The sequence below is a fragment of the Artemia sp. Qi Xiang Cuo genome, chromosome 13, assembly GCF_049724085.1.
Source record: "Artemia sp. Qi Xiang Cuo chromosome 13, ASM4972408v1, whole genome shotgun sequence".
In the NCBI taxonomy this organism is placed as follows: Eukaryota; Metazoa; Arthropoda; class Branchiopoda; order Anostraca; family Artemiidae; genus Artemia; species Artemia sp. Qi Xiang Cuo.
In genome coordinates, this window is record NC_142806.1 from 53861455 (window position 1) to 53888739 (window position 27285).

General features: G+C 32.5%; 2 non-coding genes and 1 pseudogene across 3 annotated transcripts in view; 1 reads left to right on the top strand and 2 right to left on the bottom strand.

The window, feature by feature from the left end:
• The window catches only part of LOC148945423 (porphobilinogen deaminase-like), a 48285-nt pseudogene that overhangs the window by 16199 nt on the left and 4801 nt on the right, over window positions 1-27285 (top strand). Inside the window, exons 2-4 of the transcript XR_016142715.1 lie at window positions 1834-1919; window positions 20395-20579; window positions 25459-25621. The product of XR_016142715.1 is annotated as a porphobilinogen deaminase-like (transcript). The remainder of the gene's footprint in view (window positions 1-1833; window positions 1920-20394; window positions 20580-25458; window positions 25622-27285) is intronic.
• Window positions 8320-8402, bottom strand: TRNAL-UAA (transfer RNA leucine (anticodon UAA)). The gene has a single exon. It is a non-coding gene; the product is annotated as a tRNA-Leu (tRNA).
• Window positions 9088-9170, bottom strand: TRNAL-CAA (transfer RNA leucine (anticodon CAA)). Its single transcript has one exon. It is a non-coding gene; the product is annotated as a tRNA-Leu (tRNA).

A 27285-nucleotide genomic window follows, 5' to 3' on the forward strand; every position in this document is an offset into this window, starting at 1 on the left:
GGAGGACCTTTGGGGCACCGGAGAGGGCCTTTAGGGGTCTGGGGGGGGGGCCTGGGGGACATTTGGGGCCTGGGGTGGTTTCGTTAGAACATCAATTTACCTCTCCGACTTAAAGCTCCGTGAAGCCGTATTTAAAAATAGAATTTCTATCTCTTTAGACTCCCGCATAATTCCAAGATAACAAGTGATGTCATTTATGATTCCTGACACTACAGATCAATGAAGCCCTATTCAAAAATAGAATATTAATTTTTCTCTCTGTCCTAAAGAATGTTTATCCCTCAGACCTAAGATTAAAGAAGCCTTAATGTTTCTTAATTCTCTCTTCGTGAATCAATACTTTCCCCTAGCGATTATGTAAATCAAGTTCACAGGTGCTACTCGTGACAGGACCACGTGGTTCAATAATTCCCCCGTCGATTATGTAAATCACAGATTAAAGAAGCCTTAATGTTTCTTAATACCCTCTTCGTGAATCAACAATTTCCCCGCCGATTATGTAAATCAATTTCTCAGGTTAAGCTAACCAAACAACAATGAAGCCATGTTTGTTTCTTAATTCCCCCATCGTGAATCACTAATTTCCCCTATCGATTATGTAAATCACAGATTAAAGAAGCCTTAATGTTTCTTAATTCACACTTCGTGAATCAATAATTTCCCCTAGCAATTATGTAAATCAAGTTCACAGGTTAGGTAATCCAAACAACAATGAAGCCATGTTTGTTTCATAATTCTCCCCTTCGTGAATCAATAATTTTCCTCTAGCGATTATGTAAATCAATTTCTCAGGCCAGGCTAGCCAAACAATCTCGTAACATTCGCGTCAAGCATGTCCATTCTCACTGAGAAAACCATAAAACAGACATGAATTGCTGTTGTCATCCTTAAATGTGACAAAGTTCCTGTTTTTCAAATTCTCACTGACAAAAACCATGAAAACAGACATAAATGTGAGACAATTCATGTTTTTCAAATTCTCACTGACAAAAACCATAAAACATCCATAATTTGATGTTGACATCCGAGAAAAACATCAAATAAATCGAACAACACACATATCCATATATGAAAACAACCATAAATGTGACAAAATTCATGTTTTTCCAAGTGAGAAAATTCCTGTTTTTTCATTCTCACTGAGAAAACCATAAACCACGTGGTGGGGTCACGAGTATAAGATAGCCTTCTACTTGTGTTTGGTACATTCTCTCAAAATCCAAGTTTGTTCAGGAATTTGAGTCCCCTAACCTTTTAATTTTCGAATCTTAACGATTGTCATTATAATATGTTTTAGTTTTTATATTTTTCTATTCTATTGAACTATTTTTTTTGTACAGAATTGCCCCCCCCCCCCTGTAAAAAAAATCATACAAACGTGCCTTCTCGAGATATACTATTGTCGTCACTATCTACAGAAAGATTATATTCGCAAGAAAAAACAAAACATTAAACTTACGAGAATGCTTTTATTTCTTTTTTTTCTTTCTGTGTTATCTAGCCTTTTTTAGAACTGAAAGCTAATGAAAGGATTTATTAAAAAAAAAACCATATCAACAAAAAATTCTTGCTTCCTCCCCTAAAAAGCAAAGCTTGTCCGTCGGGGAGGTAGAGAAAACAAAATCCTTAAAACAAAGAACACTTGGCCACCGACATCACTAATACTGTCACACTAAACAATAAAATAATATCATTTTTAGAGAATGTACCTAACACACACTTTCCCCCGTTGCGGAACTATTCGACTATAAAATAATATACTGCATTCATGCAGTTGCCAGCACAGATCCTCCAAGCAAAAACAATATCACTGAGAAATTGATTATTTTATAGGAGAGAAGATCCTAGAGATTCTGTTATTGTTTCTAGTCGTCATAGCTTTAAATCCGTGAGTGAATTACCACCTGGAAGTGTTGTTGGTAAGCAGTAACCTTTAGTTCTTCTTTTTGTCTATTCCTTCTTTTCATGTTCTTCATCTTCCTATAATCAAAGGTTGTTCTGGTGACAACATGGATTGGAAACTGATGTTAAGTGAGTATCCCAGTGACTATTTAAATAATGATTTCACGTTAGTTTCATTTTACCAATATATTTGTATATATATGCTCTTATGATAAAACAGATATATAATTGGCTCATAGAATATAAATAACAGAGAAATATATATATATATATATATATATATATATATATATATATATATATATATATATATATATATATATATATATATATAGATTAAAATATTTATTGTATATATAGATTTAGATTTTAAGAAATAGGTAATTTTTAATAAAACTGAATGCCAAAAATGATGAGTTTTAATTGCTAAAATTACTTCTTTTTTTACAATGCAGCATATCAATCGCAATCTTTTCAGAAGTAAAGAAGAACTAAGACAGATTTCATGGAAATGATTCACTGAATTAACTAAGCTGCTTACGCGCTACTGAAGAAACAACAAGTAGCTTTTTATGAATAAGATGTATTTTTGCTTGATTTAAACATCAAGTCATGTTACCGTGAATGTCCGAAATCTCGTTAGTGTCGACAAAAGGAATGTCGACATTCACCGGTGAATGTTTGAAATTCCTTTTCCTCTGCTTGGATTCAATTAGCTTTGCGAGTCAGCCTTTTCAGTCTTATGCAAGCTATGATGGTAAAAGTTAGGTTAGTTTAAGTAAGATTATTTTAGTTTAGGCTAGGTCAAGTTGGATTAGGTTAAATTTGGTTCTAAATATCAGAAATGGGTCAAAAACCTCACTCAAGCTAAGCTAAACCAACCTAACATCGTCTAACAAAACATAATCTAATCTAACCTAATGTGTCATCATAAAACCTTGCATTAAATTAAAAAATTTGACTGGCAACGCTGACTAAATCCAAGAAGAAAAAAAGGTATTTCGGACATTCACCGATGAATGTCGACATTCACCAATTTGCAGACATTCAGAGTAACATATATATATATATATATATATATATATATATATATATATATATATATATATATATATATATATATATATATATATATATATATATATATATATAAATATATACATATATATATATATATACAAGTAGTAACCATCTATTGAATTCGCTGGCCCCTCCGTACCAAACAGGTTTTTCTGGTAGGTAAACATTTCTACAGGTCATTACACCTTTGCCAAGAGATTTACGCAATACCGGTCCTAATGTGATGCCCTCAGACTGGTTTCGTTTCATGGGTTCATTAATAGAACGACTAATGTTTTTGAAAAGGGTAATTACTTCTTTAGTTTACGAATAGAAAAATCTAAAATCAGTATTGTCTATAAATAAATTTACGTAGATTAGACTTCCGATGGTTAAGAAAGCGTAACGGGCAATTAAAATATGAGGAATGGGATGTTATAATTAGAGTGGTTTTAAGTTGAAAATTGTGACGTAAAAATAACTCTATTTGCTAATTTTTTGCGAAAAGGTATTTGCGTAAAGTTATTGTGTTGGTTAAGAATGGCTCAAGGGTAATTTAAGAATGGGATGCTTCCATCAACAATACAAAAAATATGATCAGATACTTAATAGATTTGACGCCTACAAGAGACAGTGGTAGAAGGTATTCAATAGCTTAATTGAAAAGTAACGATAGAATGACATTGTGACTTGACCTAGCTTTACTTATCCGATGTGTGTCTGTATAATACACAAGTAAAGTTTGAAAAGTTTTGTAATTTTAAAAAGAAATGGCTGAACAGTTTTTTGTGGGGGTTGAGGGGCATGGAGGTTTGAGGTGCACGAGGCCTCAGTTAACGCGGGTACAGTTACACTGGGGTTTTGGTTATACGGGGGTTCAGTAACAAGGGGGTTCAGTTGCACGGGGGTTGAGTTAAATGGGTATTGAGTTCCACGAGAGTAGTGCTTTGTCGTGGTTTAGCTGGTCACAGATACATTCTCTTGAACTTTCAAAGTTCATGTTGATTTTAGTTCCATTGGGGGTTCAGTTGCACGGGGGGTGAGTTAAATGGGGCGTGAATTCCACGAGAGTAGTGCTTTGTCGTGGTTTAGCTTGTCATAGTTACTCTCTTTGGCCTGGTTGTGTTTCCTTGGGATGCGTGTGTCTCTTTGGGTTCTGTGTCTATTTGGGGTGTTTGAGTCTTTTTGATCTGTTTTTGTTTCTTTGGGCTGTTTGAGTCCTTTTGGACTGTGTTTGTCTCATTGATGTGTTTGTGTCTCTTTGGACTGTTTGTAGTTTTTGTATCTTTTAAAAGAGCTTTAAGGGGTTGGAGAGACTCAGTTGTCTGATTCCGTGTGGTTTTTTTTTTCATGGTGGTCATTAAAAACGAAATTTTTGTGTTAAATAAGTAGTTTTTGTATCTTTTAAAAGAGCTTTAAGGGGTTTGAGAAACTCAGTTGCCTGATTCCGTGTGGTTTTCTTTACTTGGTTGGCATTTGTTGTATCTTTTAAAAGAGCTTTAAGGGGATTGAGATACTCAGTTGCCGGATTCCGTGTGGTTTTTCTTTACATGGTGGTCATTAAAAACAAAATTTTTGTGTTAAATAAGTAGTTTTTGTATCTTTTAAAAGAGCTTTAAGGGGTTTGAGAGACTCAGTTGTCTGATTCCGTGTGGTTTTTCTTTTCATTGTGGTCATTAAAAACGAAACTCTTTTGTTAAATAAGTAGTTTTTGTATCTTTTAAAAGAGCTTTAAGGGGTTTGAGGGACTCAGTTGCCTGATTCCGTGTGGTTTTTCTTTACTTGGTGGTCATTTGTAGAATATTTTAAGAGAGCTTTAAAGGGTTTGAGAGTATCTGTTGACTAATTACGTGTGGTTGTTGTTTTCTTGGTGGTCATTAAAAACGAAATTTTAGTGTTAAATAAGTAGTTTTTTTATCTATTAAAAGAGCTTTAAGGGGTTTGAGGGACTCAGTTGCCTGATTCCGTGTGGTTTTTCTTTTCTTGGTGGTCATTTGTTGTATCTTTTAAAAGAGCTTTACCGGGTTTGAGAGTCTCAGTTGCCTAATTCCGTGTGGTTTTACTTTTCGTGGTGGTCATTAAAAACGAAATTTTTGTGTTAAATAAGTAGTTATTGTATCTTTTAAAAGAGCTTTAACGGGTTTGAGAGACTCAGTTGCCTGATTCAGTGTGGTTTTTCTTTACTTGGTGGTCAGTTGTTGTATCTTTTAATAGAGCTTTAAAGGGTTTGAGAGTCTCAGTTGCCTGATTCCGTGTGGTTTTTATTTACTTGGTGGTCATTAAAAACGAAATTTTTGTGTTCAATAAGTAGTTTTTGTATCCTATAAAATAGCTTTAAGAGGTTTGAGAGACTCAGTTGACTGATTCCGTGTGGTTTTTATTTACTTGGTGGTCATTAAAAAAGAAATTTTTGTGTTATATAAGTAGTTTTTTTTTATATTTTAAAATAGCTTTACAGGGTTTGAGAGACTCAGTTGCCTAATACAGTGTTGTTTTTCTTGAATTGGTGTTCATTAAAAAAGTAATTTTTGTTTTAAATTAGTATTTTTTGTATCTTTTAAAAGAGCTTTACGGGGATTGAGAGACTCAGTTGCCTGAGTCCGAGTGGTTTTTCATTAATTGTTTGTAATTAAAATATAAATTTTTTTTTAATATAAGTATTTTTTTTTTCTTTTAAAAGATCTTTAAAGTGATTGAGTTACTCAGTTTCCTGATTACGTGTGGTTTTTCTCTACTTGGTAGTCATTAAAAACGAAATTTTTGTGTTTAATAAGTAGTTTTTGTATCTTTTAAAAGATCTTTACGGGGATTGAGAGACCCTGTTGCCTGACTCCCTGTTGTTTTTCTTCTTTTCAGTAAAGAAACTCTATATCGTAAAAGTGTTTAATTACAACCTTTATAAAACTTCAAAATTTTTAAACTTTATTTATTTTTTTCTTTTTGTAAATAACTTAAAATGTCAAAATATGCTTACAGTTCTAACAATTGCACTCTGTGATTGGTCAGAGACACGATGTGACTTTCCCACTGGTATTCTATGACCGGTTATTGACACTACCTAATCTATTGCAAGTATTAAATCAGTATTTTTTACGCAGTGGAACGATAAACATCTAAGTCATATCTTAAAAAAAAAAGTGAAGATGAAGCATTTTAATAAAGTCTGTCTACATAAAGAGGTTATTGTAGCACTGAATGCCAACAATGAGAAGTATTTGAACTTTGAAATAAGTACAGGTTGTAGCACTATTGGAAATGTATACATGCATTGTCATGACAGTAAGGAATTAAATTTCTTTGGAATACCGAAGAAATTCAACTCTTATGTTGGTGGTTATGCGAGATTGAGATCTCCAGAGATGATTACACTCAAAGAGAAAGCCAACATAAAAATAATCATTGATGATAGAGGACAACTCCTTGCTACTGCTGCAGGTAACACATTACCTGCTGATACATCCAATCGTCACCTTTCAGTTAGGAACATTCAACGGGAGATCAATAATAGACAGGCAGGACCTCCTGAGAAGATTGTAAACCAGAGCTTAGCTACATGTCAACACTTTTCTATGCTTAAAAATAATGGAATTATTTACAAGTAAAGAGACCCGAAAATAAAAAGGACATTCTCGTGATACATAACTATGGTATATAAAAAAGACTCGTTGATCAATGATGCACAGTCTCATATTCCTGCTAATGGTCAAGCCAATATTTATTAAAAGTATGAAAAAGACGGCTCGCATATTGAACCTTTTGATGAGAAACCAGTAAAAAGTGTGTATGACTCAAAATGGAATAATGATTATTCTACTGATTACGATCTAAGAGAAGACAATAGCTATAATATCAAGAGAGAATATGGTGAACTATTTTATGGAATAGATTCAAAATGTCCAAAGTTAATCGTTGATATTAATAATGTATCGTAATATATTTTTTGTATTAATATTCTACATAGCATTATTTCATTAAAAATATATTTTGCATTACATTGCTATGTGTTCATTATTTTTAGAGTAAGCTAGCACATCAATAGTTGAGAATGTCTAGTAAAATCTCGGATATGTAAGAAATCGGAATTTTATACATATATTTTAAGACGCACTGAGAAAACCCTTTTCTTGAACTTACTTTCAGGATACATAAAAAAAAGACATTTCATTAGATAAATTTATGACAAAACTCTCTGTAAGCAATAAACTCTTTCTTGAAGTTACATCATGGATACACAATCCAGAAATTTCATTTAAAATATTATCAAAAATTGTAAGTAAGTAGCAAATTCTTTCAGAAATATGTTAATACGTTTAAGCAATAAATATCTTTAAGCTTAACCCGTCTTTATTCTTTAGAATAGTTTTATTCACTTCATTAAATTATGAAGAAATTGTAAGTAAGTAACAATAGCTTTCTTGAATTCGCTTCCTGGACACAATACAGATATTTAATTCAAGAAATCATAATAAAATCGCAATTAAGTAATACAGTATTGTTTGTTTTCACCTTTAGGATACACAATACTGAAATTTCAATCAATCAATTAGGAATGAATTGTAAATTGGGTAAACACTCAATTTACCTCATGGATACACAATGCAGAAATTTTATTTACGAAATTATCAAAAATTTTAAGTAAGTAGCAAATTCTTTCTTGAATTTGCCTCCTGGGTAAATAAAAGACAGTTCATTAAAGAAATTATGAAAAAATTGTAAGTAAGTAGCAAATTCTTTCTTGAATTCACCTGCTGGATAAACAAAAAAGACATTTCGTTCAAGAAATTATGGCAAAATTCCAAGTAAGTAACAAACTCTTCATTGTTTTCATGACTTAGATACACGATGTAGAAATTTAATTCAAGAAATTATGAAAAAATTCTCAGTAAGTAACAATTTCTTTCTTGAAGTCAACTCTTGGATACACAATACGGAAATTTCATTTAAGAAATTATGAAAAAAAACAATTTCTTTCTTGAAGTCAACTCTTGGATACACAATACGGAAATTTCATTCAATAAATTATGAAAATATTTGTAAGTAAGTAACAAACTTTTTGTTTTTTTTTAAGGTTAATTTAGACGAGGTTACGTGCGCGCACGTAACCTCGTCTAAATTAACCTTACAAAAAATGAAATAAAGCTATGTCGACTTTGCATATTTTATTGAATATATACAAGATAGCGCTGGAGAGGGGCATTCCTGTCGACTTTTGGAGGATGATTCCCCATTTTTCGATAATCAGGCAATTTTCTCAAGCTCTTTTCTCAAGGTCATAGCTCTTGACTGACAGCACTAACATCAAAACTTAAACGGTCAGAAATAGAGGCTGTTTCCAAAGATTTAGAATAAGAAAAAAATTGTCAGGTGTGGGACTCGAACCCACGACCCCATATGGGGACCAGATCTTAAGTCTAGCGCCTTAACCACTCGGCCAACCTGACTTGTAAACTATTCTTGATCATATTCATATTGTAATTCAGTTTCATTGCTAAAGTTCAGAATTGAGCTAACTTTTTTCTCTTCTTTAAGAAAATTCAGAACCTCGTCTAAATTAACCTTAAAAAAATGAAATACATCTATGTCGACTGTGCATATTTTATTCAACATATCTGACACAGCGCTGGAGGGGGGAAGTCCTTTCGACTTTTGGAGGATGTTTCCCCCCTTTTTCGATAATCAGGCCATTTTCTCAAGCTCTTTTTTCAATGTCATAGCTCTTGACTGACAACACTAACATCAAAACTTAAAAGGTGAGAAATATAGGTTGTTTCCAAAGATTTAGAATAATAAAAAATTATCAGGTGTGGGACTCGAACCCACGACCCCATATGGGGACCAAATCCTAAGTCTAGCGCCTTAACCACTCGGCCAACCTGACTTGTAAACAATTCTTGATCATATTCATATTGTAATTCAGTTTCATTGGTAAAGTTCAGAATTGAGCTAACTTTTTTTTCTTCTTTAAGAAAATTCAGAAGAGAATTTGAACATTTTGCACTTTTCTAGTTTTTTTATTTAATCTATTAAAGACCCTAACAATTTAGGTTCTGCATAAATCCTTTTACAGAAGTTATTTAGTGAAATCACAAGGCATGATGAAAGAAAAAAAGTACATAAGAAACAAATTGTCAGGTGTGGGGTTCGAACCCACGACCCCGTATGGGGACCAGATCTTGAGTCTAGCGCCTTAACCACTCGGCCAACCTGACTTGTAAACAATTCCTGATCATATTAATATTGTAATTCAGTTTCATTCTGTGTGTGTCGTCTCTTTGTGTGTGTTGTCTCTGTGTGTTGTTTGTCCAACAGGTGAATTCAAGAAAGAATTTGCTACTTAGTTACAATTTTTTCATAATTTCTTGAATGAAATTTCCGTGTTGTGTATCCAAAAGTTGACTTCAAGAAAGAAATTGTTACTTACTGAGATTTTTTTCATAATTTCTTGAATTAAATTTCTACATCGTGTAGCTAAGTGAAAATAAAGAAATTGTTACTTACTGAGAATTTTTTCATAATTTCTTGAATGAAGTATCTCCACTGAATGTCAAAGAGGTGAAATCAAAAAAAAGAGTTGGTTACTTACTGAGAACTTCATCATAATATCTTGAATTAAATTTCTACATAGTATATCTTAGTAGTGAAAACAATGAAGAGTGTTTTACTTGATTATAATTTTGTCATAATTTATTGAATGAAATATCTTTTTGTTTATCCAGCAAGTGAATTTAAGAAAGAATTTGCTACTTACTTACAATTTTTTCATAATTTCTTTAATGAAATTTTTGTATTGTGTATTCATAAGGTGACTTCAAGAAAGAATTTGTTACTTACTTACAATTTTTTTTTAGTTTCTTAAATGAAGTTTTTCTGCATTATGTATCCAGTAGGTGTGTTCAGGAAAAAGTTTGTTACTTGCTTACAATTTTTTCATAATTTCTTAAATGAAATTTCCGTATTGTGTATCCAAGAGTTGACTTCAAGAAAGATATTGTTACTTACTTAGAATTTTTTCATAATTTCTTGAATTAAATTTCTACATCGTGTATCTAAGTCATGAAATTCTTGAATGAAATTTCGGTATTGTGTATCCAAGAGTTGACTTCAAGAAAGAAATTGTTACTTACTGAGAATTTTTTATAATTTCTTGAATTAAATTTCTACATCGTATATCTAAGTCAAAATTTTGTGTTATAAAGAGAAAAAAAAAGTTAATTACTTGCGATTTTTCATAATTTACTGAATAAAGTATCTGTAGTGTTTATTCAAGAATGGAGAAAAAAAAGAGTTTGTTACTTAATTAAAAATTTTTTCATAATTTTTAGAATTAAATTTCCTTATTGTGTATCCAAGAGTTGACTTCAAGAAAGAAATTGTTTTTTTTCATAATTTCCTAAATAAAATTTACGTACTGTGTATCCAAGAGTTGATTTCACGATTGAAATTGTTAATTACTGAGAATTTTTTCATAATTTTTTGAATTAAATTTATACATTTTGTATCTAGTTCCTGAAAACAATAGAGAGTTTTTAAATTAATTGGAATTTTTTAATTATTTATCTAACTAAATGTCTATTTTGTTTATCCAGCAGTGTAATTCAAGAAATAATTTGATACTTACATACAATTTTTTCATAATTTCTTTAATTAACTGTCTTTTTTATTTAACCAGGAGGCGAATTCAGGAAAGAATCTGCTACTTACTTACAATTTTTGATTATTTATTAAATGAAATTTATGCATTGTGTATTCATGAGGTAACATGAGTGTGTTACCTATTTACAATTCCTTCATAATTTCTTGAATGAAATTTCAGTATTGTGTATTCAATAGGTGAAAACGATAAAGACTTTATTATTTACTTGCGATTTTATTATGATTTCTTGAATTAAATATCTGTATTGTGTGCAGGATGTAAATTCAAGAAAGCTATTGTTACTTACTTACAATTTCTTCATAATTTAATGAAATGAATAAAACTATACTAAAGAATAGAGACGGTTTCAGCTTATAAATATTTATTGCTTGAACGTAATTACATATTTTTGAAAGAATTTTCTACTTACTTACAACTTTTGATAATTTTCTTAAATGAAATTTCTGCATTGTGTATCCATGAGGTAACTTCAGGAAAGAGTTTGTTGCTTACTTAGAATTTTATCATAATTTCTTTAATGAAATGTCTTTTTTTTATTTATCCAGGAGGTGAATTCAAGAAAGAATTTGTTCCCATGTGTCTGACAATAGATGTATACAAATTCCTTTTCTTACATCTCCGACGTTTTATTAGAAATTCTAAACGTTTGATATGCTAGCTTACTCTAAAAATAATTAACACATAGCAACGTAATGCATAATATATTTTTAATGAAATAATTCTATGTAGAATATTAATACAAAAAATATATTACGATACATTATTAATATCAATGATTAACTTTGGACATTTTGAATCTACTCCATAAAATAGTTCACCATGTTCTCTCTTGATATTATAGCTATTGTCTTCTCTTAGTTCGTAATCAGTAGAATAATCATTATTCCATTTTGAGTCATAGACAATTTTTACTGGTGTCTCATCAAAAGGCTCAATATGCTTTTCTTTTTTTGTATTATTTGGTTCAATGACTGTTTGACCAATGGCAGTAACGTTTGCTGGTGCTTTGTTTTTCATCGATTCATCTTTATATTCAATCGTGATATTTTCTGAAAATTCACTTTTTATTTTTCTTGAAATTTCACTGTCTATTAACACATTAATTTTACAAAGGTAAAAGCATCGATATTTACACAATATCAGGTTTACAATATAAGTAGAAGAGTATGAATTTATTTTATTGATCTTTCGTTGAATGCTAATAACTGAAATCTTACAATTTTATGTATCATTAGGTAATGTTTTAACTGCAGCAGTAACAAGTAGTTGTCATCTATCATTAACGATTATTTTTATGTTGGCATTCTCTTTGAGTCAAATCATCTCTGGAGATCTCAATCTCGCATAACCACCAACATAAGAGTTGAATTTTTTCGGTATTCCAAAGAAATTTAATTCCTTACTGTCATGACAATGCATGCATACATTTCCAATAGTGCTACCACCTGTACTTGTTTCAAAGTTTAAATACTTCTCTTTGTCGGCATTCAGTTCTACAATAACCTTGTTATGTAAACATACTTTATTAAAATGCTCCATCTTCACTTTTTTTTAAAGATATGACTTAAGTGTTTATCGTTCCACTGCGTAAAAAATACTGATTTAATACACGCAATAGATTATGTAGTATGAAGAACTAATTTTAGATTGCCGGAGGAGAACTCAACGCCTATATCTGAACAAACACATATTGTAACTGTCGGAGGTGTAATTAAATGTTGACATTCTGATTAATGTCCGGGAGGAAAAAAATAAATAAAGATGGAAAATTTATAAGTTTTGAAAAATATTTAATTAAACACTTTTAGGATATCGAGTGTCTTTACTGAAAAGAAGAAAAAACACACGGTTTGCAGGCAACTGAGTCTCTCAAACCCCGTAAAGCTCTTTTAAAAGATAAAAAAACTACTTATTTAACACAAAAATTTCGTTTTTAATGAACACCAAGTAAAGAAAAACCACACGGAATCCGGCAACTGAGTCTCTCAATCCCCGTAAAGCTCTTTTAAAAGATACAAAAATACATATTTAACACAAAAATTTCGTTTTTAATGACCACCAAGTAAAGAAAAACCACACGGAATCCGGCAACTGAGTCTCTCAATCCCCGTAAAGCTCTTTTAAAAGATACAAAAACTACTTATTTAACACAAAAATTTCGTTTTTAATGACCACCAATTAAAGAAAAACTACTAGGAATCCGGCAACTGAGTCTCTCAAACCCCTTAAAGCTCTTTTAAAAGATAGAAAAACTACTTATTTAACACAAAAATTTCGTTTTTAATGACTACCAAGTAAGGAAAAACCACACGGAATTAGGCAACTGAGTCTCTCAAACCCTGTAAAGCTCTTTTAAAAGATACAACAAATGACCACCAAGTAAAGAAAAACCACACGGAATCAGGCAACTGAGTCTCAAACCCCTTAAACATCTTTTAAAAGATACAAAAACTACTTATTTAACACAAAAATTTTGTTTTTAATGACCACCACGAAAAGTAAAACCACACGGAATTAGGCAACTGAGACTCTCAAACCCTGTAAAGATCTTTTAAAAGATACAACTAATGACCACCAGGTAAAGAAAAACCACACGGAATCAGGCAACTGAGTCTCTCAAACCCCTTAAATCTCTTTTAAAAGATACAAAAACAACTTATAAAAAACAAAAAAATATTTTTTATTGACAACCAAGAAAATAAAAATCACAAGGAATCAGACAACTGAGTCTCTCAAACCCCTTAAAGCTCTTTTAAAAGATACAGAAACTACTTATTTAAAACAAAAATTTCGTTTTTAATGACCACCAAGTAAAGAAAAACCACACGGAATCAGGCAACTGAGTCTCTCAAACCCTGTAAAGCTCTTTTAAAAGATAAAACAAATGACCACCAAGTAAAGAAAAACCACACGGAATCAGGCAACTGAGTCTCTCAAACCCCTTAAAGCTCTATTAAAAGATACAAAAACTACTTATTTAAAAAAAAAATTTCGTTTTTAAATGACAACCAAGTAAAGTAAAGCCACACGGAATCAGTCAACTGAGTCTCTCAAACCCCTTAAAGCTCTTTTAAAAGATACAAAAACTACAAACTGTCCAAAGAGACAAAAACACACCAATGAGACAAACACAGCCCAAAAGGACTCAAACAGCCCAAAGAAACAAAAACAGATCAAAAAGACTCAAACACCCCAAAGAGACACAGAACCCAAAGAGACATACGCATCCCAAAGAAACACAAACAGGCCAAAGAGAGTAACTGTGACAAGATAAACCACGACAAAGCGCTACTCTCGTGGAATTCAAGCCCCATTTAACTCAACCCCCGTGCAACTGAACCCCCCATGTAACTAAAATCAAAATGAACTTTGAAAGATCAAGAGAATGCAACTGTGACAAGCTAAACCACGACAAAGCAGTACTCTCGTGGAACTCAATCCCCATTTAACTCAACCCCCGTGCAACTGAACCCCCTTGTAACTGAACCCCTGTATAACCGAAACCCCCGTGTAACTGTACCCCCTTTAACTGAACCCTCGTGCAACTCAACCCTCCATGCAACCCATCCCCCTCAAAACACTTTTCAGCCATTTCTTTTTAAATTTACAATACTTTTCAAACGTTACTTGTGTATTATACAGACCACATCGGATAGGTAAAGCTAGGTCAAGTCACAATGTCATTCTATCGTTACTTTTCAATTAAGCTATTGAATACCTTCTACCAATGTCTCTTGTAGGCGTCAAATCTATTAAGTATCTGAGCATATTTTTTGTATTGTTGATGCAAGCATCCCATTCTTAAATTACCCGTGAGCCATTCTTAACCAACACAATACCTTTACGCAAATACCTTTTCACAAAAAATTCGCAAATAGAGTTATTTTTACGTCACAATTTTCAACTTAAAACCATTCTAATTATAACATCCCATTCCTCATACTTTAATTGCCCGTTACGCTTTCTTAACCATCGTAAGTCTAATCTACGTAAATTTAGTTATAGACAATACTGATTTTAAATTTTTCTACTCGTAAACTAAAGAAGTAATTACCCTTATCAAAAACATTAGTCGTTCTATTAATGAACCCATGAAACGAAACCAGTCTGATAGCATCACATTAGGACCGGTATTGCGTAAATCTCTTGGCAAAGGTGTAATGCCCAGTAGAAATGTTTACCTACCAGAAAAACCTGTTTGGTACGGGGGAGTCAGCAAATTCAATAGATGGTTACTACTTGTATATATATATATAAAAAATATATATATATATATATATATATATATATATATATATATATATATATATATATATATATATATATATATATATATATATATATATATATATATATATATATATATATATATATATATATATATATATATATATATATATATATATATATATATATATATATATATATATATATTAATAAAATAGATTAATAAATGGTTCAGAATATGGTATACGTCTTGCTATATACCAAGTCACATTGTCAAAAAATCAAGATTTATGAAGATTATACGTTTTTCCTTGATTTTAACGTCACACTAATACTACAGAGGTACATAATTGTAGTCTAGAATTTGGTTTGAAAAAGTGCCCCCTCCTCTAAAACTGCCTGTGGTTTAAGTTTTAATTAAAAAGAGAATTGTAATTTAATGGAGAGTTGGTTAATTTTAGTATAGGTTAGACAAGTTGACTCAAGTCCCATATCTGGTTTCTTCAGTGGTCATTTTTGGGAGAGGGAGTTGATTTTTATTGGTGATCAATAAGTGAAATACGAAGTTTTCAGATAATCAGGCGGATTGAGGCTATCAATTAACAATTCTGTTGAAACCGAAAATTGATTGAGTTAACTAATTTGGACCATGGGGGGTTGAAATCGATATAAACCTCTATAATCCATTTAAACTTCTTCTTGGGGTTTACTTGGGACATATGAGAGATCAGCCAAACGATAGTGAAAATAATGATGTTACAAAACCTTTAATAACCGATACAATTAATATTACATGCAACAGGTATCTGAGCTGATATTTCGCTTTTTGAACTCGTTTTCCATTAAAGAGGTATTAAAGTTCCAATACTTGAGGCCAAATTATGTTCAAAGAACTCAGTGTAATCGAAGTTAATCGAAATAATTAAATAAGTAAATATAAAGTAATAAGTAAAAATAAATTAAATCGAAAATAAAATAAAGTAATAAGTAAAAATAGAGTGAATAAGAACTCAGGTAAATCAGTGCATTCATAGAGGATGAATGAAAAAAAAAAACCTTGGAAACAATAAAGAAATAAAATCCTCAAAGTACGCGGGACCCAAGGTAAAAATATTTATTTCTCTTTACAGACACCTTAGGTCTATTCATACCTACAAACGATGAGCTTTTAATTTTAGTATATTGTTCCTAATTTGATCCCAAGCGATGTCTTTCATTTATATGTCTGTATCTTTTTCCAAATTTATTATACACATCACAAATGTTCTGTTCTAAGCCTAAGTCTTTTCTAATTCCAAAAAGTTGTGTCTCAAATTTTCACTCTGACTGGTGAGTCATAAAGATTACGATTGGAATGTTGAACATTGCTCACCTCACAAAATTAATATGACTTAGGTATTAATTTGAGAGATCACCATGTAACTTACTCTATTTTCAAACTCATAAAAGCGGTTGAAGGAGGGGGGGGGGGAGGGTTGCAACCTCAAGGAAGTCTGATCTAGATTAGATCACTATTTTCAAAAAAATTTCCATCCTTTTCCTATATTGTAGATCAAGAGAAGATTATTCCAGGAACAATTGAGAATTTTTTTTATAAATTCTGTTTGTAATTTTGACTTGTTTTGGAGCAAGATTTTGGTATTGGATTAACGATTGTCAAAAATGTGAGTTTTCATGTTCTAGAGGCAATTCCAAATTTTCTCAAAGAATTTGAATTGGTGCTGGAAATAAAAGTAAAACATAGAAACAGAAGTAAAATATTTTTCTGTCATATTATTAAAGAAACTAAGCTTGGATCAGAACTAAGGACTTTTTATGGACAATAATTATGCGCAAATTTGTCTGGCTTACTTCCACAAAAGCTGTTTGAGAACAAAAGACTATCAAGGCGAAGAAACATTTTCGTGTGTTAAGATTGGAAAAAAAATTGGTGCACAAAAAGAAAACACTAAAGTGTGTCGGTTTTAGTCCCCTCTAGCCTTGTTTCGAATCAACACTAAAAGGATTAAAAGCATTTGTGTTCTCTATACGACCTATTAGCACTCATTAGGGGGTCTGCTTCTTCCTAGTAGGGTCTCAATCGCCCACTGAGGGAGCCTGTGATGTTGACTATTCTGTTTCTTTCGAAGCGAATGACGTCTTATCTAATACTCAAGAATTTTTTGAATAAGAAATGAGTGTAAGTATTTGAAACAGTTTATTGAATAGCATTTTATTTTATTGCTATATTCTGTCAACAGATGTTTCGTAAAGTCATAAAAAATTAACCATTTTATTATAGGCTACATACGATTTATTCCATACCATAAGAAATTTTCAAAAGATAATTTAAATAGATAGGGAAAATTCGTTAAAATTTAAGATCATTGCCAAATAATGGCAGAAACTCTTATTAAAATGCAAAAATAAAAAGACATGATTAAACCCCTATGCAAAAAAACAAGCTTTTTTGCGTACGGATTCAGCACGGGTTAATGCTACTTGTCTTAACTCTTAGCAATAGTAAGTCCTCAGAGGCCAACACACAGTGGTGGATCCAGCTGAGGGACGGGGGGGGGCGCCCCCTCTAACGTAGTCTAAAGTAGTGTAATTTACTTAATTTAAGCAAATTTGTGTTAAACAAACTTGCTCCTACCACACTTTTATCGGCTCCACCTCTTTTGCGCCCCCCCCCCTAAAAAAATCCTGGATCTGCCCCTGCCAACACACTGGGGAATACTCCACTTCCATATCAATCTGTTTAGACTTTTTTCAGCTTATTCTAGTGCTCAGTGGAATCGAACCACTTCGTTAGTAAAGAGTAAAGTTCAGAACATTGGCATGAAACTTTATGACAAATACTGTTAATTAATCATTTTCTCGACAAACTTTTATTGTGCATTTAAATTTTCTTCATCAAGTTCAACTAGAACAACAGCTTGGTTTACACTCAAATTGAAACACGAGTAATATTAGACAGCAAAAGCAAACAGAATCAGCTCTCTCTCTCTCTCTCTCTCTCTCTCTCTCTCTCTCTCTCTCTCTCTCTCTCTCTCTCTCTCTCTCTCTCTCTCTCTCTCTCTCTCTCTCTCTCTCTCTCTCCCTCCCTCTCTCTCTCTTTCTCGCACTCTTTCTCTTTCTTTCTTTCTCTTTATCACCCGTTCTCTTCCCTATCTCTTTGTCTTTATCCCTTTTCTATATTTTTCTTTCGTTCTCCTTCTATTAGCTCTTCCAATATTCTTTGTGATGCTAAAAATGTTTTTATCTGAAATAAAATAGAGCAGTTGATACAATTAAATTTTTGTTCCTATTAGTGTTGTTAAGTCAATATTTTTAGATAATATTTTTCTAGAGGATCTGCAGTACTTCAGTTATGATTGCTGTCTAGTCCTTTTACAAAAACGATAGATTATGGTCTGTCTGATCTGCAATTTCGGTTATTATGGTTCGAAATAACATTAAAAAAAAATCCGAGCTAAAAGGATTAGGGAATTCTCCCAACAAAATTAATCTTAATTTACTAAAAGTTAGTTTATCTGCGTTAATAATTTCAGGAGGTTGGAAATATTGCAGTATTAAGAAGGAATTTTTTTTAAGAAAACAAATATATATTTCTGTTATGATAGATCATTCATTCCTTTGCAAAAAAGTTGTAATATCTGATATCTTTTATTTTAATATGATTATCATATTTAATAGCTTTTTTTTTTATTTATTCATTCATTTATTTATTCCTTGGCAATTCGGATTGTCATCTCTTCCTTTTACGAAATAAAGAAAACAACATATATTTATAAAATTAAAGCTGAACAGGCACGGATGAAGTAGTAAACGTTAAAAAAAAACCTTTAGCTAAGGAAAAATTGAAAGTACATAGCGCATTTTTTAGATGTTGATTATTCGAAGTTTCCCCGCTAACCCTTCCAAAGAAGAAGGAAAGAAATGGCCCCACGATATTCTCAACTGCAAAATATAATAACTATAAATATTGACCAGCCAAGTGGGAGACCAATCCCAATTAGAGATATTTTCCAATGGAGGCTATCAGATATTATTTTTAATAAGATTAATCCTATCCTTTCCCCCTTTCCCAATAAGTATCTTTCTAAAATCTATCATAGAATTCGTTCTGGAACAAATGGACTAAATTTCCTTGCATTCCCATATAAGCTTTCTAATTCAAGTGGTTCAATTCCCCTGTCCCCTCTTTGCTGGCATTGTAATATGAATATTGAAACAATTGACCATTGCCTATTTGAATGTAATATGCTGACGTCTGCACAACATACCTTGCTTTGTAAACTGTTAAAATACTTCAAACACCACAAAATCTCACTATCAGCCAAGAGCTTAGCCAACTATACCTGCACACAGAGCACAGAAATAGATATCTATCATCTTATATTTGAACTCCTTGAGTCAAAAGATCTGCTGAAAGATATCTGAGAATATCTAATAAATAAGAGACAACCAAGACGGTAGCTCTGTAGCCCACAGAGTGGAGCAAAAAGAAGAGGGCTAAATAGTACCAACTGAATAGCCCGCCTGCTGTGAATTAGAAGAAGAAGAACTGCTAACATTAGTAGAATTAATTTCTTTCACTCTGGCGAGAAATTATATTCGGTTATAGAACTGATTGGAGAGATAGTTTTTGAGTCAAGAACAGTTGATAAGACCTCTAAGGGAAGCAGTGATTTTTTTAATTTCGTGGAAAGTCACAGGTGGTGACTGTACTAGTTTCAACTATTTAGAGATTAAAAAAAAGAAAAATAAAAAAAAATAAGGCATTTGTCCAATCTATTGAGCAAAGACCTTTGAATGCTGTAGACACAAAATAACGCAATTTTAAGCAATCTTCATGGGGCTTTTCTTCAATTTCATATTATATTAACAAATATACATTATGGTTGTGTTGATTAAGCTCTGTCACTGATATTTGACCCTTAAACGTGGCCGAATTCAAAGTTTTAAGCAGGGCAAAATGGTAATATTCTGCTGTCCCTAATGGCTCAAATGGTAGAATTTTAGTTGCGCCATAGAATATTACCTCCTGTGAGCAGAAATAATATCCTTAAATCGAATCCACAGAAAATTTTAATCATTTCTGGTCTCAATGCAATTTTACCGACTTTTCCAATTTTACCAAATTGATATTTCGTGGTAGAAGGTCTTTTCAGGTTCTTAATTTTAATCATTTAATCATTTAATCAAAATTTTAATCAAAATTTTAATCATTTCTGGTCTCAATGCAATTTTACCGACTTTTCCAATTTTACCAAATTGATATTTCGTGGTAGAAGGTCTTTTCAGGTTCTTTTCAGAGGACAAGTGATGATACAATAAATTATTACCAATAAAAAAAAATTAAATAAGTAACACACCAAGAGCTGATTTTGCAAGGGTGGGTAACTTAACAAGGATAACAATATATAAAAATAATAATAAATAAAAGAGTTGAAATGAATTTTTTATTTATTTCTAGAATTAAAAGTTATAGAATAAAAGTATTTACAGAGTTAAACTTGCGGTGAAGCACATTCATGACCTGGAATTGCTTTTTTTTTCTTTTTTAGGTACAAGTTCACTTCGTCGTTCTGCTCAGTTGATACAAAAATATCCTCATATCATTATTAAAGATGTTCGAGGGAACCTGAATACACGTCTGAAAAAATTAGATGCACCAGAGGGTCCTTATGATGCACTGGTGTTAGCAGCTGCTGGTGTCAAAAGAATGGGCTGGCAAAATAGGATCACACAGGTAGGATATACTGTCTTCTTGTCTATGTCAACAGACATTGGTGTCAATTGTGGGAGGGTGGGGTATTTTCCCCCTAGATTCCCCCCTATATTTAAAAGAATATACCACATTTTATAATACATATATTAGATATAATACATACAATAACAGGACTAAGCGCTAAAAGTTAATGCATGCATATAAGTTTATTGTGTTATTGGCGTTTAATTGTGTTAGTGCATTGGTGTTAGCAGCTACTGATGTCAAAAGAATGGGCTGGCAAAATAGGATCACATAGGTAGGATCTACTGTTTTCTTTTCCATGACAACAGACATTGGGGTCAATTGTGGGAGGGTGGGGTATTTTCCCCCTAGATTCCCCCCCATATTTAAAAGAATATACCACATTTTATAATACATATATTAGATATAATACATACAATAACAGGATTAAGCGCTAAATTTAATGCATGCATATAAGTTTATTGTGTTATTGGCGTTTAATTGTGTTAGTGCATTGGTGTTAGCAGCTACTGATGTCAAAAGAATGGGCTGGCAAAATAGGATCACATAGGTAGGATCTACTGTTTTCTTTTCCATGACAACAGACATTGGGGTCAATTGTGAGAGGGGCGGTGTATTTCCTCCCTAGATTTCCCCTTTGTATTTAAAATGCCTCCCCTTTGTATTTAAAAGAATACATTTGAGGGGGGGGGGGAGTATCTCCATTGAATAATGTTTAAAAACCAACAAATTTTCCTCCCCATCTGCTGTGGAATATATTTACCCCCTCCCCCCGCTCCCTTTAGAATTGACGCCACAGCTAACAGAAGATAGGAAACTGAATAGTTGAAAATTTTTGGTGGTTTCACATTGCCGTAATAAGAATAAAAAATTGTTAGCGTTACTGAGTGCAACGTTACCTGGCTAAAGTATAAAAAGCTTAATTTTTGTTTAGTAGAATTTAGAGGTCAATATTGCAGTCAAAAAGTAAAGGCGAGCAAATATTAAAAAAAAACTATGAAATTTTTTTCGAGTGTCATTGCAAAGCAACAGTTAAAAAATAGAAAAAAGTAGATCAGTTGGATATTTAAAACTCGTGCTAAGGTTTTCCTGGGTAAATTAGACGTATGTAGTTTTTTTTTTATTATTATTATTGACGATGCAACATTATAGTCCTTTATTAGCAATCCCCTATTTTAGGAATGGTGAGAAGCTCCATTTGTTTGGCAGTATGTTTGCCATAGATGTTGCGCAGTTTGTCATTGTCAGGGGGCTTTAGGGCAATCAATACCTTAAAGGACCACCTTACCTCGTCCATTATCAAATTTTTTAGTTTGATGGCCAAATTATTTAGAAATAATTGTGTAATGTTGCCGTCACTTGCCAACTAGGATAAGAAATTGGAATAAACGGCAGAAAACTAAAAGCGGACACCTACTTTCCCAGATACCTTAGAAAAACCGTTTCCTTCTCCCGTTTTGTTCCGAAGATAGAATTATTCAGTTGTAATGAAACTTACATCATTAGAAAGTGTGAATTTTTTATTTTTATTATTAAACGGAGCTGAATTTTCTTTTTTGTTTTATTCAACGGAGCAGAATTTTATTTTCAAAGTTCAGGAAAGGGTAGTCCCTAAATTAACTCTAGCATACCTAATTTGATTCTAGCATACCTGCTAGGAAAAATGTTAAAATCAGCTCAAAGGAAACATCATTTGAGCAGTTTGGCGGTTTTGGGAGTTCCCTGGGGTGCTACCTTCATTGATTGAAAACTTGGCCGACACAGAGGACGTAAATTATAGTTAATTATATTTTAATTAATATAGTTAATTATACGTAATTTATAGTTGCGTTGGATGTCTAATTTCATAAGTTTTCATCTCATTTCAATCATTTCCCATAAACAAGCCACAAATTCTAAATAGCTCCCCATAATTGCTACTCCTCTGGGAGAATTCCTTAATGAGTCAGATAATTTCGAAGACCACACTGCCTTTCCATGGCGATAAATAAAAGTTCAAATAGGGATAAAATACTCTTAATAGACAGTGATAAATTTCACAAATTACTAGATACTTTGGTCACATATGCAGATACCGTCATTAGTAACAATACTAAACTGATGTAGTAATACATCAGTAATTACTACTGATGACGGTCACTGCATATATGTATCTAGTATTTCGTGAAATTCATCACTGTCTATTAAAAGGATTTTATCCCTATTTGAACTTTTATTTATCTTAATGAGTCCTTTGTCTTTGAGATGGTCAGCCGATGCTAAGGCTCACAAAGTGATTTTAAGGTATCGAATCCCTTTAAGCCTGTTATTTTTGTGTGTTTGTGTGTGTCCTCTGCTGCGATAAGCGTTTTGTACAAGTAGTATTATTCGCTTTATCATTTGACTAGCAGTATAGCGTAGAAAATTCCGCAAAATCTTAAATGTTTGACATTGGTTACTTGCATTTATAAATCTTGAGAAAACTATTTATAGCTTTTGTGTTTAGTTTTTTTGCTGTTTTACCCCCGCCCCCCGAAAAAATAGTTGTGTTTGGAATAGTTGAACTTTGGAGAGCAGATTCAGCCTTGTCTCAATTCATGTATAAGACAATTAGAAGAAACCAGACCTTCCTTTCCCTTATCAGTTTCGTTATTGGGAGCAGATCGAAAGAGGCGGCGCTTAACTCTCCTTTCGGATCAATTGCGATTCCGAGCTGTAGCGGGGTAATTTGTTCAGTACTAACAGGAATGAGAAAATAACATAAAAACATAATAACTATAACATATTGATTTGTTTTCAAACTGGACTAAAAGTAAAAGCCTCACAAAGTGCATATTTTAGGCCCGAATCTTCTAACTTCCTTTCAACGCCTTTGAATAAATATAGATGAATAAATATTTTATTAATATTTAGCTTCCTTTATAATTTTTTATAATTTTATATGTTATATTATAATTATTATTTATTTGTTTCATTTATTTATTTTTATTTTATTTATTTTATCATTTAATATAAATATATTATAATTTAATATATTAATATAAATACACTCTAAGAGCACACTGGCTATACTTGACGTATGAAAACAAGGAAGGAAATAATAAATGAAAAATGAAATGAAATAGGTGTGAAAACGAGGATTTAACAGCAAGTGGGAAAATATGAAAACGAAGAAGAAGCAAATATTTCGACAAGGACCTCTGCCAAGTCGTTTTCAGTGCAAAAAAAAAAAAAAAAAAAAAAAAAAAAAAAAAAAAACTTCCGAAGTGAATCTAACGAGAGCAGAATAGACACTCAAGTGTATATTCTACTCTCGTTAGATTCACTTTGGAAGGTTAGATTTTGTTTGATTCTTTTGTAGTTTTTTTTTGTTTGTTTGTTTTTTTTTTTTTCTTTTTTTTTTTTTGCACTGAAGACGATTTGGCGGAGGTCCTTGTCGAAATATTTGCTTGTTCTTTGTCTTCCTATTTTACCACTTGCTGTTAAATCCTCGTTTTCTCACCTATTTGATTTTATTTTTCATTTATTATTTCCTTTCCTCTCTTGTTTTCATACGTAACATATTAATATATTATAATTTAACTTAAATTATAATATTTAACTTCCTTTGAATAAAAATAGATGAGAAGAAGATTTTTAATTATCCCCGCTATTATTCCTTCATTTGAAGGCCTTTTATTTTCATTAAGCCTGTAATAAGGGTATTACATCGGGACAGCTCCCCTCCTATCGCAGAACTCTTTTAGGTGTACCACAACTCTAGTTCTTCATGACTTTCTAAGTGTAATTTTACCCATAGATGGGGTCTAGCAATATAAATCATTTGAGTTTCAATGCAATGGCAAAAAAATTATCTCAATTATTGAAGGGATCGCACGATGGCAGAAGTTTTAAACATAATGCATTAGAGCAGAAATTGTAGAATATTTTTATTTATACAAGCAATCATAGTTTAGAATAAAAATTAAAAGTAAATGGCGCTAGTAAATTACTACGAAAACAAGAAAAACACAAGACTATAGCTTATTAAATACTGACATGTAAAAAGGAACGAACGAATTGGCGAAACAGTTTGTTCTTGGAGTAGGCAATTCCAGTCTCATTTTGTTAGCTGATCTTGTGTTTATTCTATTCCTCATAACTGGTGATAAAATCTCCATGTTTTTCACTGCTAAATAGAAATTGGCCAAACTTGCATATCAAACCCAAACGACGTTCGTGAAGGGACGGTAGTTGTAGGACAAATAATGCCGATTCATAACTTACATATGTGTCTGAAAGAATAACTTCAAAGGCTCTTTTTTGTGAAATTTTTTTCTTTGTGGCAAGTTCAAGCTGTATAATCCTAGGACAAGTTTCTAGCCCTAGGGGTGAAAATGGGTATGTAGAATAGGACAAATACTGGGACTGGAAGGCAAAGATAATGGTAAATAAGGTCAGACTGCGGATATGTTTACATGAGGAGACGTTCCTTATGCAGTTACCAGCTGCAATGGTAGTAGTTATAAATTTTGAACCATGAACTTAATCGAGCATTGAATTTTAAGATGAAATTTTTTTTATAATTGTTGTTACCTCTCAAGTTTTATTCTTGCTCTATCACTAGATCATTATATTTAAAACAAACTTGTGACAAGTAACAAATCAATTCGTCATTAAATAAAGAAAAAAGTGCTTTGATATAAACCAATTCATAGGGCAAAAAGATTAAATAAAGTTAAAAAACTCCAACTAAATAAGAAACGAATGAGAACAAAAGAAAATAAAACATGAGAAGACACGAACAGTAAATTGGGTCTTCAATTGTCTTCTTAGTTTACACGGCTAAGGTCTACCTTTTTATTTTCTAGCAAATTTGTTATTTTTAGCTTATTTTTAAACGTTAATTCCTTTTCAGATTTTAGATCCTTCTATATGTATGTACGCCATCGGTCAAGGGGCCTTAGCTATTGAATGCCGTGAAGGAGACAAAGAAACTATTGAGCTTCTTAGTCATTTATATCACCCTGAAACGGCGATACGGTGCGTGGCAGAACGATCATTTCTTCGCACGTTAGAAGGTGAGAAGAGCTTGCCTATCTGCAAATATCCTAACTAATTAGTCGTTCAGAAACAAAAAAGTCCTCCAGTATATAGCTACTTAGGGTTCGAACCGCCCAGGTGATGTGCGAGTAAGAAACTTGCTTATTAGCTATTGAAATAATTATTACAATAATTGAATAAACTATTAAATAATAATAACTGAATAAACTACTAAAATAGTTGAAATATTATATTTGATAATTTAATAGTGAAAAGGTTCAGCTGAGTTAACCCCCGACCTGCCACCCCCCTACCATGGAATCACTTTTACTCTGTCAACTGAAATTTTGACTTTGGTCGGAGGTTGCCCACGTTCTCTCGTAGGTTTGCGCCTCTTTTGCTTCTGTTCCTGCCTCCATTCCTCGTTCCTCCAAAATCTTGTCTATGATCAGTCTTGCATCTGGGCCTCCCGTCCAGTTTCCGTATCTTTTTCTTACTCCAAACTGTATAGAGGGAACCCCTTTGGTTTCAGTCAGAATCCCAGATCTTCTGACTTGGAAGAGATTTTAAGTAGCTATTTGGGAAATTTCCTCTTATCTATCCCAGTTATTCCAGTAGTGATAACCGAGTAAAGAGTAAAATATGGTTAATCGTAAGTTAATTTCAATATTGAAATCTAAAACTAGTATATATAGTAAAAATAATTCTACTGTCATACAAAATTGAGAAACATCAGCATGTGTCGCCGTAGGGAGCTCAAAACCCGTCATCAGAGGACTGGAGCAAAGAGTATGGGTAATTTATAAGAGTGAGAACTGGGCCTTGTGTCGAAACAACTGTCGACGCCATCTAACGCTGGGTGATACTTGGCATTTTTTTCTTGTAATAATAAGAATAATTAACTTAATTAGTGTAATTTGTAAAATTAGAGTAGTGATAAGTGTCTGATCTCATCTCCTGGCAGAAACATGATTATAGAGCTTGAAAAAATACCAAGTGCCACCAAACCTTAGATGGCATTCATATATATTTTTTTGACACTAGTGCCAATTTCCACTCTTATAAGTTACCCATAATCTTTTGGCTGGATCTTTTACTGGAAATGTGCCTTTCTCTAGTTTTTGCACATGCTCTCTACCTGCATTTCAAAGAGGAAGATTTCAGCTTAAAATTTGCTGAAACCCTAGTTCAGCTCTCGCCCCTTAAAGTTTTCTTCTATGCTCATATTCCTTTATAGAACAATGGTCGTAACCAACAACAACAAAATATTTTATAACTACCTCCCCCCTCCCCCCTCCCCCCTAGAGGCTCTGTGGTCAGGATGGGCAATATGGGGAAGTGGCATCGAAAAAAAGACAATGCATCATAACTATAATATGATAAAATAATAAAAGAACTGTCGCCTTTACTTACTTGCTTGCACTTGTGGCGGGAATCAGGCGTTTCCATCTTACCCGGTATCAAGGATCTTCGAGACCTGTTTGAACCACGTAGTGCGGCCTACTGCCAGCTGCTTTGCAAATGGGAGCCATTGAGTTGTCCATCCGTGACCAAAATTTCTGAACCCCCCCAGTAGGTTCAAGGTCTAGTTTAACCAAGTTCCACCAGCTACTGTTGCCTTTTTCTGAAACCCTAGTTAGGCTCTCGCCCCTTAAAGTTTCCCTCTATGCACATATTCCTTTACAGAACAATAGTCGTAACA